At 51.2% G+C, this 13,545-nt stretch overlaps 1 protein-coding gene across 9 annotated transcripts in view; it reads right to left on the bottom strand.

Annotated features, from left to right (window-relative positions):
- LPIN1 (lipin 1) overlaps nucleotides 1-13,545 on the bottom strand; it is a 131,503-nt gene that overhangs the window by 59,303 nt on the left and 58,655 nt on the right. Inside the window, exons 1-2 of one of the 9 annotated variants that reach the window (XM_072771053.1) lie at nucleotides 9,268-10,062; nucleotides 6,809-6,977 (exon numbers count right to left, since the gene is read on the bottom strand). The exons of 6 other annotated variants lie outside the window; for them this stretch is intronic. The gene's annotated coding sequence lies outside the window, so the exon portion shown is untranslated. Of the gene's footprint in view, nucleotides 1-6,808; nucleotides 6,978-9,267; nucleotides 10,063-11,784; nucleotides 11,948-12,259; nucleotides 12,334-13,545 lie in introns of those variants that run through there. 2 more of the 9 variants (XM_072771054.1, XM_072771052.1) reach the window with 2 other exon arrangements.

Below are 13,545 nucleotides of genomic sequence, written 5' to 3' on the forward strand. Positions count from 1 at the left end.
CACACATATATAAAATATGTCATTATATTACAACTAATTATATATATATTATTACATAATTATATAATTATGATATATTATTATATCATATTATATAACATATTTTAATTATTTTGATTACTATATGACTGATTATATGATATGTTTATATAATTATATCATAAATGATTTTATATTATATATTATTTACATTATATATTACTTACATATAATCATTGTTACATTTATATTATAATAATATTGACTTAATAATGTGGGCTTTTTTTAATGTGTTATTTTCTAGTTTTCCAGAAGACTTTTTTGAGGCCAATTTTCTTAGGCTATTGCATCTCCTGGAAATGCCATCTCTCCAGGTATTCTTCTCTGAGTCAGAAACTACTACAGTACTCAGAGACAAATAGATAAAACACTGAGGAACGTAAAAATCCAAAAGCGTGTTCCCACCTAGGATTCTGCTTACAACATTCATAATAAACAGTACGTTCGACTCGAATTGCATCAACCATCAAATACGAAGATTCAAGTTATTTTAGGTTAAGGCCCTGAACTGTCAATCCAGAAATTGCTTGTTCTACTCAACTGATAGGCAAGTGGATAAAAGCGATTTTAATTCCCTTTCCAGTCCTCTCAACTAGAACGTTATCAAAAGCACATTCCCTAGGAAATAATAGCCTCTCTACCTTAATTTTGTGGGTTTGCTCCTGGGAAATGAAATGGTAATTTGGTAGGCAACCTCTAAACATGTGCTTCTCTTCTCCCCTTCTCTGAGAACACTGACAGATCATGGCCCCCACCTTAACCAAGGTCAAAATGACTGCAAAACTGCCTCCGTGAATATAACCCTCAGAAGCCCCATCTTAAGTCTCACCTCTATTTCTCTTTCTACCTCTTCTTTTTAAGAACAGAGTGTCCAGCACACCCGGGTGGCTCAGTCAGTTAAGCATCTGCCTTGGGCTCAGGTCATGATCCCAGGGTCCTGGGATTGAGTCCCATGTCAGGCTCCCTGCTCAGCAAAGAGTCTGCTTCTCCCACCCCCCCTTCTCTCCAACAAATATAGTCAATAAATAAATAAATAAATAAATAAATAAATAAATAAATAAGAACTGAGTGTCCGGCAGGAGTTCTACAATCCCACCTTAAACTGCATCTCACACGGCCTCTTCCAGGTCCTCACCTGGTTGTCCCGGGTACCTCATCCATAAACACACCCAAAACGACTCACTTTTTGAGAGCTGAACCTCCTCCTCAGCCCTCCAGCTCAGTGAATGACATGACTTCCCATCCAAGGCAGTGGATGAATATGGGCTGCCATTTTGTCAGGTGGCTGGACAGACCCCATCAGCCAAGTTGGTCTGTTCCGCTGAAGGAAAGGGAGGAGGCTGGCTCATCTCTGGGCTCCAGCCCCTCTACGAGGCGCCGGGCCCATCCCAGGGGCCCAGGAAATGTCTGCAGTCATACACCACCACGTTTCTTTACTCCTCAAGCTGTATTTGACTACATTCTTCAACATTTGCCAGGATCCGAATTTTATTTTATTTTATTTTATTTTGTCTATGAAGCTAGGTACCTCTGGGATGATTTACTTGAATTAAATCCACATGGTGATGGTCTTCCAAAAGTGAAAATGCTTTATTGGTCTGGAACATTTTTCCACTGGTACAATGGAAACAGAGGACACAGCATCAAAGCTGGCTCCATCCTGCGTTAGGACAAATGTATGCTGTAGAGTCAGGGGCCAGGGCTAAGAGAAGCTTAGGGCCCTCTGAGGATCAGTGTGGGGAGCCAGGATGGAGCAGTGGGTGGTGGGAGGACTAAGCATATGTTGTAGAGGGGGGCTCCACCTCTCCAGGCCACAGACAGGTCCTCAGGACTGTCGTGGCCCCACGCGTGTGCACAGTCCACTAATGTTTCAAGAGCAGTGAGTTGCTCATCACATAAAGAGAAATAAGGAAATGAGACAGAGCTAGGAAAAACCACCTAACTATACTTGAGGTTGAGCAGAGGCTAACCTCTGTGACTCCTCTTCGAAAGGACACCCAAAATGAAACACAATTCCAGGCTCTCTGAGGAAACCAACCTACTCCTGTACAAGGCTAACTTTCTGTCCCCAAGGCCGATCCTTATTCCCATGAGGCTCTCGGGGAAGCCACAGGTGCCACCTGGGTAAGCAGGCCTCATCCTGACACCACGGCCGGGAATCCCAGGATAATCACTGGAGGTGAGGAGGACAACACGACGGTTACGGGAAAGACGCCAGTGGGCTTGAAACACTACAGTGGGTGTCCACCAACCACTCTGGAGAGAAAAGAATGCTCCGAAGTCATCAGACCCAGCGCCCGTGTTTATGCTCCAAACCCTTAACATATCACCAAGTGAATCCCAGGTAAAGGGCCACGCAAACCTCCACACTACATCTGTACAGCACTTCACAAGGCACAGAAAACCTTCATGTGAGTGAGCTCACATGGTAAAAATCTAAGCAACCCTGCATCATACTCAAAACCAACATTACTGCCCCATTTCTAATGAGGAACCCAGGGCACCAGGTTTGCATGATGTTCAGAGTAGCACAACCAGGAGCACGGGGAGCGCAGGAACCCAGGTTGAAGCCCAAGACTCCCCTGTTCTCGTCTACATGGTGCTGTCTCTCCCCATCTCGGTGCACAAAACTGGTATAAATGCGTGACGCCCAGTTGAAGAAAGTTAGCCGTGTGGCTTTAGCAAAACAGATGGCAATCATTTAGGTCCAAATGTTAAATAATGTTCAGCACATGTGAACAGGGTATCCGGTGCTGTCTAGACGATCACAGATTGTAATTGGAGTCAGAATTAGAGAGAGGACCTTCCAGAGCCGGGGGAGAGGAAAGCACAGTCTGGGAGACCAAGCTTCTAAGGAGAGCTGACTCATGAGACGAGTGAGCTCGCCGTCAACGGTGGTCTCAACAAAGAGTCTAAACCACCATCGGGCAACAGGGTTGTGGAGGGAATTCAGGAACCCAGTGGTGCTCAAAGTTCATGATTCTGTGACCTGGCCACAGCAACATCCGGAAATCAAGCCTCCATCCCAAGCAAGAAACTGAGGGTTGGAGAAAGGCATTTGTTTGGGGCTTTTTGTCCCATCACAAAAAAATTGCAGATGTGCAGACCACAAGGTGCACCCACCACCCCAGAAGCAGCTTGGCAACTCTGGAAAAGGGGGGGGTTGGGGGAGCAGGGTGCTAAAATGTAAAAACCAGGAGAAATTAAGAATGGGAACTGTTTTCTTCCAAGAACATAAAACTCATAAAGAGAAAGCCCCAAATGAAATTCGCTGCAAACACAGTTTAAATAACCAGCTCGTAAGGCTTTTCTTGCCAAAAAAAATAAATAAACCAAACCAGGTCATGAAACATAAAGGGTCAGAGTCTGAAAAACAGAAGTTGCACGAAATGGGGTCAGACCACCAGGATGTGACCGTCCTCCTCCAAAATCTGCGAGCCATGTGCGGGGCAGTGAGGTATGGACACCTCTCTGATGGGACCTACCAGCTGTCACAAGATGATGCCTAGAAAAGGTCTCTGCCCTTGGAAAGCAGGGGGCAAACGCTCCTCAGCGTCCCCTACCTCCCTGAGGAAATGATGAAACCATGAGACCAAGAAGACTCCGTCGTGGGCTCTCAACGTGGTGTTTCCACAAGGACTCACACCCTCTTCAGGGCCCCACCTCAGGGTCCCCTGGGAAGTAAAGTCTAAAGCAAAAGGTAAAAGGTCACAACAGCCTCCTTTATGTCAGGAGATTTTTCTGGCACTTCCATCCTCCGAATGATTCATCATTCCCCGGAACCAGGCTGCCACTCACCCAGTGTCTACGCAAACATGCACACGGCAGGTGCTTAGCGAGGAGCCCCGTGGAATCCGGGTCTGTGGGACATCCGGGAGCTTCTGGACTGGAAAAACCAACCCAACTATCAGCCTGGGGTGAGGCCTCCAGCTCCAGGAACACACCCGGATGCACAACAAGCTGCTCTCAAGGGCCAACAGCCACTGGCCCGTTCAGCTGTCAGGGGCCAGCCCGCCGGCTACTTGGGTTAAAGAAGCACATCTGGGAAGCTTCTAAACATCCAGAGTTGACGGGCAACAGTAGGCAAAGTAACACAGCAGCGAGCCAGTGTGACACAAACCACTGCCCATCTGCACCTCCCACGGAGGTTGGGACACTGCCCAGGTGGTGACAATAACAGAGTTTAAACTACTTGTTGGTCATAATGATGCAGTGGGTATAATTTTCCCATCTTGCAGAGAAGAAAACCAAGCTTTAGAGTTTATGTAACTTTGCTCAGGGTCCCAACACAGGAAAGGGGTGGGACAGCATCCGAATCCAGGTTCAGTCTGTATCCAATATTGCGACAAGCCTCCAAACCTCCTGTAGGACTTGACAGTCCGATGGACGAATAGGGCAGCACACCCAGACTTGAAATTACACATGCAGGTAAGTGGAAAGCACAGTAAGTGCAAATAAATTCACTTCTCCAGCGGTCAGGCCAAAATTATCCGTTAGGTGCATTTTACTGGAAATTTCTTCCTCCTAAGCTAGTGTCTGGTTTGGAAATTGGTCGGCCTGCTCCGGAGAGAGGCCTGTACTTGCCAGTTGGCCCTGGAACAAGCCAGCCCACCCCCTGCCATCTCCAGGTGGCACACCAAAGTAAAGCAGGAGCCCTGAGATGGGCTCGTTCTTCCTGAGTTCAGAGAAAGGGCAAAGATTTTACTAGTAAAGTCTAAATACTCAGGGATCAACTCTCCCCTGTACCCCTCTTTTCATCCTGATCTACATTAAATATCTGCAAGCTGCCTCCGAGGACAGGTGGGTAACTACCCTGCCTCCCTGGGGTTCTCCCCACTGCTCCTTGAAGCCCCCCGGGTGTCTCATTCTGCATTCTCCCGGCTGTCCCGAGGCCATGCATGGGAGGAGAGCTACGTGACTGCCCCTGGTACCCTAACATCCAGGCAGGCACTGTCTGCATCCCAGCCAGGCCTCAGAGGGACGCGTGGGGGGCCTCCACCCACCACCCCCGGCACCTCTCCTCACAGCACATCCTCCACGTGTCTCCATGTCTGGGACCCAAATCTGACCAACTCTGAGAACACAAACATCACACTGCTCCTGGGACTGGCTGAGATCACATTCACCCAGAAGGTTATGGGGTAAGAGCTGGTGTTCCGCCAAAGCACTAGGGAAAAATTTTTAAAAGACAATTTCTAAGAAATCCCTCCAAATGGCCTAACGACTAATAAGACTTGCAAGAAAATGAAATTGGTTTATAAGCAGCGTATTTCCCTCCTGCAATTTGTATTAAGAGCAAAGAAGTCTTTCTTCAGAGCATCGTGAACTGATTTATCAATTGGTAGGAGGGATAAATCACACGTAAATGGCAAAAAAAAAAAAAAAAAAAAGTATGACGTGTTTGCAGCATGAGGCAGAGAAAGGAATACCAGCCTCAAGATCGAGTATACCTACGTTTCCCCTCTGCCCTGCCCCACGGGCAGCGCACCTGAGGGCAAGGCGCTTCCCTCCCAGCCAGCTCTGGACCGAGGAAACCCACCAGCTGCCCCATGCAGTAGCTCCACAGTCCTGAATGTGGCCCTAAGACAAGCTCCTTAAACAAAAGAGAAAACTTCTGTGTTCCTCAATACCCTTGGGCACTCGGGGACTTTACTGGCAGGCCAGCAATGCTTCAGGAAACAGCCACCCCTCCAAAATAAGAAAATTCACTAGAAAAGCTTGAGATGCTTCTAAGAAAGCTTGTAAGGCAGACGAGTACTTCCTGAAGAAGTGATGAAGCAGAAAAACCAGCTGGCCCAAGCTTTCCCCCACCACAGCTCTTTCTGAATTAAGCAGGCAGGTAATACAGAGCCCTGGCTGCTTCAGGACCTGGGCACGGGCAGAGCCAGCTCCAGGGGGGTCCTGCAGGAGGGAGGGTGTGGCCGGAGGCGTGGACAGTGTGTCCCAGCAGAGGGGGCTGTTACCATGTTGGAAAGAGAGCAAAGGCCTGGTGTTTTCTCCTCCTTCAAGCCACCACTGCCGCAGCCACCACCAGCAGGAGTGCCCACACTGGAGCTAATCCGTACAATTCCTGGCACACAGCAGATGCACAAAAGCATGGGTTGGCCCAATCTTGTATGGTTCTGGAAGAGTAGCACCGCTAACACATTGTCAAGATGAGGGAATGGAGGTCTCATAACCTCTTGCCTAGTGATTACAACAGAAAAAATCAGCTTTTCACCCCAAATGGACAGAATCTTTCTCTGGATTTCGCAACTTGCCAAGAAACTCTTTCTTAGAATTTCTGCCAAAATGCAAAGCCCATGGTGTTCATAAGCCTGCAGTTTTTGCTACCACCACCCATCTCTACAATATTTAAGTCCACAGAAGATGGCCCCACCCTAACCCAATAGAAGAAATGGGCAAAATACAGAGGGAGTTCCCAGAGAGAAGTCCATTCGGTCAATGATACATGAGAAGATACTCAACCCCACTCATAATGTAAGATACGAAAACAAGGCCTCTCAGATGGTCTAAACTCAGAGCATTTCATAAAAACTCCAGGGTTGGTGACAGCAGGGGAAACCAAGTCATCACCCACTGCTGGTGGATAATAAATGGGGTAAGCACTGGGGCACTGTCATATTTGGCCCGTTCTACCCCAGCAATCCTACCACCGGAAGATCCAGTTACAAGACAGTCAAGGCCCATTGACTGTAATTGGGAAAATCAGAAACAATTTAAATATCCATAGGACTCTGGTTGAAAAAAAAAAAAAAAAAAAAAAAACCTTGTAACAGGGCAGCCCCAGTGGAACCGCCGCCTTCAGCCCAGGGCATGTGCCTGGAGACCCAGGATCGAGTCCCACGTCGGGCTCCCTGCATGGAGCCTGCTTCTCCCTCTGCCTGTGTCTCTGCGCCTCTCTCTCTGTGTGTCTCTCATGAATAAATAAATAAAATCTTAAAATTACAAAAAAGGAAACCATGTAACAGAATATCATAAATCTTCTTAAAAAAAAAAAACAGAAAACAGGGAGAGGTAGCTTCACAACCACTAAATAGACAAAGGCATATATTGAATGAAAGGGTACAAAAATATTGATAAAATGAATCCTTTTTTTAAGGATTATATTTACACATATTCTGAGATGCACAAAACAAAAAATTCTGGTCTGATTTACATACCAAACAAGGTCCACCGGCTGACAGCCCCGGGGACCAGGCCTGGGAAGACCTTCACTTTCACCATTACTATGTCCATAGCGTTGGCTCTGGCTTTTGTTTTTTACATGCGTGCCTATTACTTTAACATGAATTTTTAATGGCCTCAGAGAACTGGGTGAGGGATGAAAACTCTGGCCTGCTGAATGTCGGGGTCTCTTGGTCAACAAGACAAGAGGGGGTGACGGCAGGATTCCTGCCTCAGTCAGAAAGGTCAGAGGGTGACCATTCAGCTCCTCCAGCGATGGGATTTTGCAACGCTCGGATCTCATAATCCCATGTGATAACTGTTCCCGGGTCCCTGCCAAGGAGCACAAAAGGCCTGGACAGTAAGGGCTGGAGACATCCACACTACAGGGCGGCCAATGCGTTGAGCAAAACAACTCTAGGTTAGATGCCTGTCCTCTGGCTCTTAACTATTTAACTCACTAACAGAGCACAGGGCTTGCATCCCCTCTTTACACACCTGCAAGTGCCCTCTGTCCAGGCTTGTGTCTTGGTCAAAAAGAACGTCGTGCTTTTGTGACTTCTACTTCTCTAGGATCCCCACCCCCTCCACCCCAGCACTCCGTGAAGGGCTAACTATCATCACCTGATGTTCAAGACTGCTGCCTACAGCACAGAGGAGAAGAATGCAGACTCTCCTGGAGGCAGATGGTAGGTGTTCAGATCCCAGCTCTGCCACCCACTAACTGGGACCACGAGCCAATGACTAATCTGAGCCTCAGTTTCGTATCTATAAAATGGGATTAGCATTGTCCACCTCACAGGATTGGTGGTATATGTAAAGTATTTGTCAAAGTACAGGCGCCAAATGCAAGGCACGTGCTAATCCTGTGGTCATAAATGACTCGCGGATTCCGAATTAAGGCTCTTGCCTCAGTTAAATTGCACCCTCCCTAAAAGACAGGGGCAAAGAACATTATAGGCTAAAATTAATACAGAAATATCAGAGAGGTGTGCTCCTATTACCATAGGGTGCTAATACATTTCTGTTGGCCCAAAAATCTGAGCCCAAAGGCAACCCCGAGATTGGGCAGAATTCTGTGATTATTATGCAGAATTCACTGGCAGGAAATTGTTTTGCAGAAGCAGTTGCCAAGGAGAACGTCTATGTTCGGCAGTTGTGCCCTGTCATCCCATGACTTCTGTTGCTTGTTTCTTGTCTTTCGTAAAACAAAGGGTATGCCTAATGAGACCCATGAATGCAGAGAAAGATTTCACCAAAAAGAGAAAGTACACGTATCCAAGGAGATATGGGATCTCTGGGAACAAGGTGCAAGGGGTAAATGTCCTCAGTGTCCCAGAAGCAGCTAGCAAACAGGTGTGTCTCCATCACAGCATCTGCGGTCAGCTCGGTGAGCAATGTAGAGGACATCACACCGGGGAGCAACAGACAGCTGATACAGCGCCATGACTGTTCTAACAGCCTGTGACTTTTTTTTTTTTTTTTTTTCTGGAAAGCCCCAGCATTTAGTACTAGCAAAAAAAAAATTCTAAGTTGTTGAAAGAATCACAGAACTTGGTAAGGGGGTTAAAAGACTGGCCGTGATCCCCAGCATGAAAAGGCCCCTGCTCCCTTCCAGAATGAGCCCTGGCCCTTCACTCCCCGCCCCCCAACCCTACCCCCCTACCCCCCACCCCACCCCCACCCTGACCTCTCAGTTGGGCAGCAGACATGGCACAACCAGCCTGAGCCACTCCCCAGCAGGCGGTGGTGGCTGCTGTGGGCCAGGAGGAAGCCAGAGCCTGTGGCTGTGCAGCCCCTGCCCACACACCCACGCACTCTCCCAAACACACCCACCTGCCCGCCCACCCTCCTCTAGAGCGTGCAGTCTCACACACACATCACAGCTAAAACAGGTTTCCCAAAACAATAGCTGATATCTTCTTTTCTATTTCACTTTTTCATAATGTCTGTGGGCCAGCCAAATGGATTTTTATGACCAGGAGGTCACAAACTGCAGGTTGACAGACGCCGACCCATGCCTAGACCCGGAGCTCTGTGCACAACTGGACTCATCCTCACCACACTCCAGCTTGCACTGCATGTGGCCCAGCCCGGGCTGCTGGATGCTCATGTCTTACTTCTCGTTTGCTGCATAAAAGGTAGGGAGAGGGGCAGCCCGGGTGGCTCAGCGGTTTAGCTTAGCATTGCCTTCAGTGCAGAGCCTGATCCTGGAGACCCGGGATAAAGTCCCACGTTGGGCTCCCTGCAGGGAGCCTGCTTATCCCTCTGCCTGTGTCTCTGCCTCTTTCTCTCTGTGGCTCTCATGATTAAATAAATAAAATCTTAAAAAAAAAAAAAAAAAGGTGGGGAGAGGGGAGGAGGAAGACGTGGGAAGAGGAAGAGGTGCACAGGGAAGTGAGGAGGACACAGGAAGGAAGGAAGAAGGCAGAGGGTGCCTTTGGGGATCTGGGGCACCCTAGTCCAGAGGCCTGGGCCCTGGGGTCCCTCTGAGCCAGACCCGCCACCAGCTCCAAAAGCAGATACTGGGCCCCCCACTCACAGCTCAGAAAGTTCCCATTTCATAAATGGCCAGCAAACAGGTACCTGGAGTCTTCCATAAATTAAGAATCACTTTGGGCCTTGCCTTTTTTTCACAAAATTCCACCCCAATTGTAAGTGAGTGGGCCTGTCCCAAAATAAACTGAGCCGGAATTCAATGAAACTATAGAGTGTGGCTTCACCTTCCCAGGGAGCTCGCCCCCCAGGGCTGACAGCGTGCCACTTGTCCCTCTGGACCTCATGATTCCTCAGCACCTCCACAGCTTCCAACTCCCCTCCCCACCCCCAGCACAGGTCACACTGAGGAAGCTGAGCAGCACACAGGTCAAGGCACCAGCCTCTCAGTGTCCCAGCTGGACACCGGCCTTCCGAGTGTTTCTCAAAAATGTTCCAAAAGCCACTCCAGTTGATACAGTCTCCCGCCTTCACCAGGCCTCCCCTTCAAGAAGCGGCCCGCAACCCTCACCCATACCCATCTGTCTGTCTTGTATACCCTGAACCTAGAAGAGAGAGGGTCCAGGAAAGGCCAGTTCATGATAGGAGATGGGTGGCAGGGAGGGGCGTGTCCCGTAGTGATGATTTGCAACCCAGGGGCCAGCGTTGGGCAAAACCGTCTTGACCCTACAAAGAGCCCTCCTCCCTGGTACCCCATGCTCCTCCCTAAAACAAAAACCACCATAGTCAGTCACTGACCCTGTATATCTCTTGTATATCTCAGTTAATTTTTACAATAATCTCATAAATGGGTATGATCATCTCTACACTTCATAGATGAAGACACCAAGGCGCAGGAGAATTTAAGTCTTTGGCCCATGTCATACAGCGGTTAAGTGGCCAGTGTAACTACAAAACACTGGCCTCAGCACCCCGCAGGCCCGTGGTGACCTCTTTCAAAGATCTTCCCATCTCCTGCCCTCTGTTTCCCTCTGGTCCAGGGCTCTGAGGGCAGCTCACTGGGCAAGGGCTGGGCCCACAGGCCTCCCTGGGGCCAGGCGGGGCCGGCCATCCTCACCATCCAGGGAGAACTCTCCTCAGTCATTCCTGAGATTCTCCCCCAGAACACAGAGATCCTTCCCCTTCCACCCCCGCCAGGAACCCTCAAGCTCTCTCCAGCGAAACAAGACTCAGCAGGTAGGTTTGTGCCTCCCAGCATATTCTTTACCAGAGTAATGAGATTTTGCTAAATGAGACCTGATTTGGTTAACACACTTGCACAGGGGCCCCCAGCAAGCTCAAGCAGAGGTAGGACGGGAGCCTAGGCCCCCAGACCTCCGAAGTTCAGGTTCAGGGCTCTGGCCCGGCCTGGCTCCCTGTCACTACACAGCCCTTCAATACAAACAGGAAGGAGAGCTCCAAGACTCCCGTCCATAAACAAAAATGCTTGACAAGTATGAGGAATTATCAAAACACAGAACCATAAAGCAAACTCTTAGCTCTTCCCACATTTCTGGGGCAAAAGAAAAAAAAAAAAAGTGTGTGTTCATTTCTCAATTACTTCTCAGTTACTACCCATTCCTCAATCGATTACTTTAATTCCTAAGACCCAAATTATAGAACAACAGATAAATAATGTCACAGTCATCATGCCATTCCTCAAATTAAAACAAAACTGTTACAAGCTCTCATTTTTCCAAAATACTCCTACTATCCTGGGGACTACTGAGGGCTTAAAAAACTCTGAGTCCATCTGCCAGTCGTTTTAGCGGAAGTTTCCCGTTCTTTGGTCAAACACTGGGTGGTCACCTGCTTTCCCCAGCGGCAACTGTGCACGTAAACCACCTGCCCCCTTACCCACACGCCAGTGCTACTGCTACGGCGCCCCGAGTCAGCTGCAAACCACTACTTTTCATCCTGCATTTTCCTGTCCTTCCCCCAAAATAACATTCTCTGCAGGGGCAGGGGATGGGACTAAGCAGGCCTAGCACCCCCTGGGCTGCTGGAAAGGGGCACGGAGACCGGGCCCCGGAGGCACCAAAGCGTAAGCTGAGAACCGGCTTCCAACCCGGGTCAACCCGCCGCCCGCCCCGCAGCTGTGACCTTGGGCGCGCGGGTCGGCCTCTCCCGGCCTCAGTTTCCTCCGCTGCAGAGCAAGAATCCCAAGCCCCCGGCGCCGTTTCCATAAAAGTTCCGGGCGCACCGCAGGGAGCGCCCCCGCCCCGGGTCCCGCGGCCGCCCCGGGGTCAAGGTCAGCCGCGCGCCCCGAGACGGAAGGCCCGAGGGATGCTGGCCCCGCCGCCCGGGCCCCGGGCTGCTCCTCCGCCGTCCCCCGAACCACCTCCCCGCCAGGGGCGCGGGGGCCGAGCTCCGGCCCCGACCCCGCTCCCGCCCGGCCGCGCGACCCCACCGGCCCGCGGGGTCCCGCCCGCCCCGCCCCGCCGCGCCCCGCCCGGCCGGGCCCCGCCGAGGCTGCGGCCCCTGCGCGCTCGCGGCCCGGGTGCGCCGCGGTTCGGCCCCGGCCCGGCGGGCGGCGGGCGGCGGGCGGCGGGCGGCGCGGAGGCGTCTGTCTACTCACCGAGCGGCGCCGCGCGCGGCCGCCTTTGTATGCAAACACTCCGGTCCGCCGCGCGCCCGCTGTCAGCGCGCACCGCCCCGGGCGGAGGGGGCGGGGCCGGGAGGGGCGGGGCCGGGGAGGGGCGGGGCCGGGAGGGGAGGGCGGGGCCGGCGGGGCCGCCAGAGGGTACCCGCGAGGCGCGAGCCGCTCGGCTGCTTTCAGGGTCCCCCCGCCCGGGAGGACAGCGCGGGTCGCCAGCCCTTCCCTCGCCGCCCCCCTCCGCTCTCCCGTGGGCACGGCACCTTAGGCCACGTTTCTGATTATCCTCCCCAAGCCAAAGACTGAGATTTAATTCAGCAGGCTAGACCGACCTGTGCCCCAAAGCCTCGGAATTCAGGGGGCGCCAACGTCAGCGGTCGGGCAGCCCGTAAAGCGCTCCGCACCACCCGCACCCCCACCCGCACCCGCACCCCCACCCGCACCCGCACCCCCACGCCCACCCCCCGCCCAGGAGCCAGGTAAAGCGCTCCGCACGCCTTCCCCCCACCGCCCCCACACACCCCAGGGGCCAGGTAAAGCGCTGCGAACCCCCCTGCCCAGGGCCTGCTGCCGTCTCAGCCCTACTCTTCAGGAGCACTGGGCGGCCCGGCCGAGTCCCTCGACCTCTCCGATCCAGGGCGCCCACCTCTATAGCCGTGTGGAGGCAGCCAGCTTTGTTGGCCAAATTGCGACTGACACTTACTCTCCCACACTGGCTCACCTTCATCCCTTATCCGAATGACCAAGCACTCCTGCCTCATCCATTCATTGAACAAATACTACTCGTGGGGCTCTGCTCCAGACGCTAAGAACAACAGACCCGGACCCTGACCCTTCGGAGCTTCCGTTCTCCAGCAAGGAGTTGGGCAAGGGATGAATAATGAAGGAAATAATCTAGTAGCTAAATGACGTAGATCGGATGATCACAGGGGTCACACAGGTGAACAGAAATCCTAGATGACAAGAAACACTGGAGTCCTCCGAAGATTTGGGGGCAGAGCTGTCTAGAGAGCAGAAACAGCAGGTGTGATGGTCCTGAGGCAGCCCTCTGTGAGTGGCTAGAGCCATGGGGCAGCTGGAACCGAGCAGGGACCAAGCCTCTATGATCTTGTAGGCCAACTAAGAAGTTTAGATATTCCGAGGTTTTTAAACCTGAGAATTATAGGATTTAATTTATATTTTTTAAAAAAAACCACTTCTCTGTTATGTGGCAAATGGAAGTGTAGAGGGCCAGAGTGGAAGCGCACACACTACTACAGGAAACCAGA

This window comes from Canis lupus, chromosome 12, assembly GCF_048164855.1.
Source record: "Canis lupus baileyi chromosome 12, mCanLup2.hap1, whole genome shotgun sequence".
Lineage (NCBI taxonomy): Eukaryota > Metazoa > Chordata > Mammalia > Carnivora > Canidae > Canis > Canis lupus.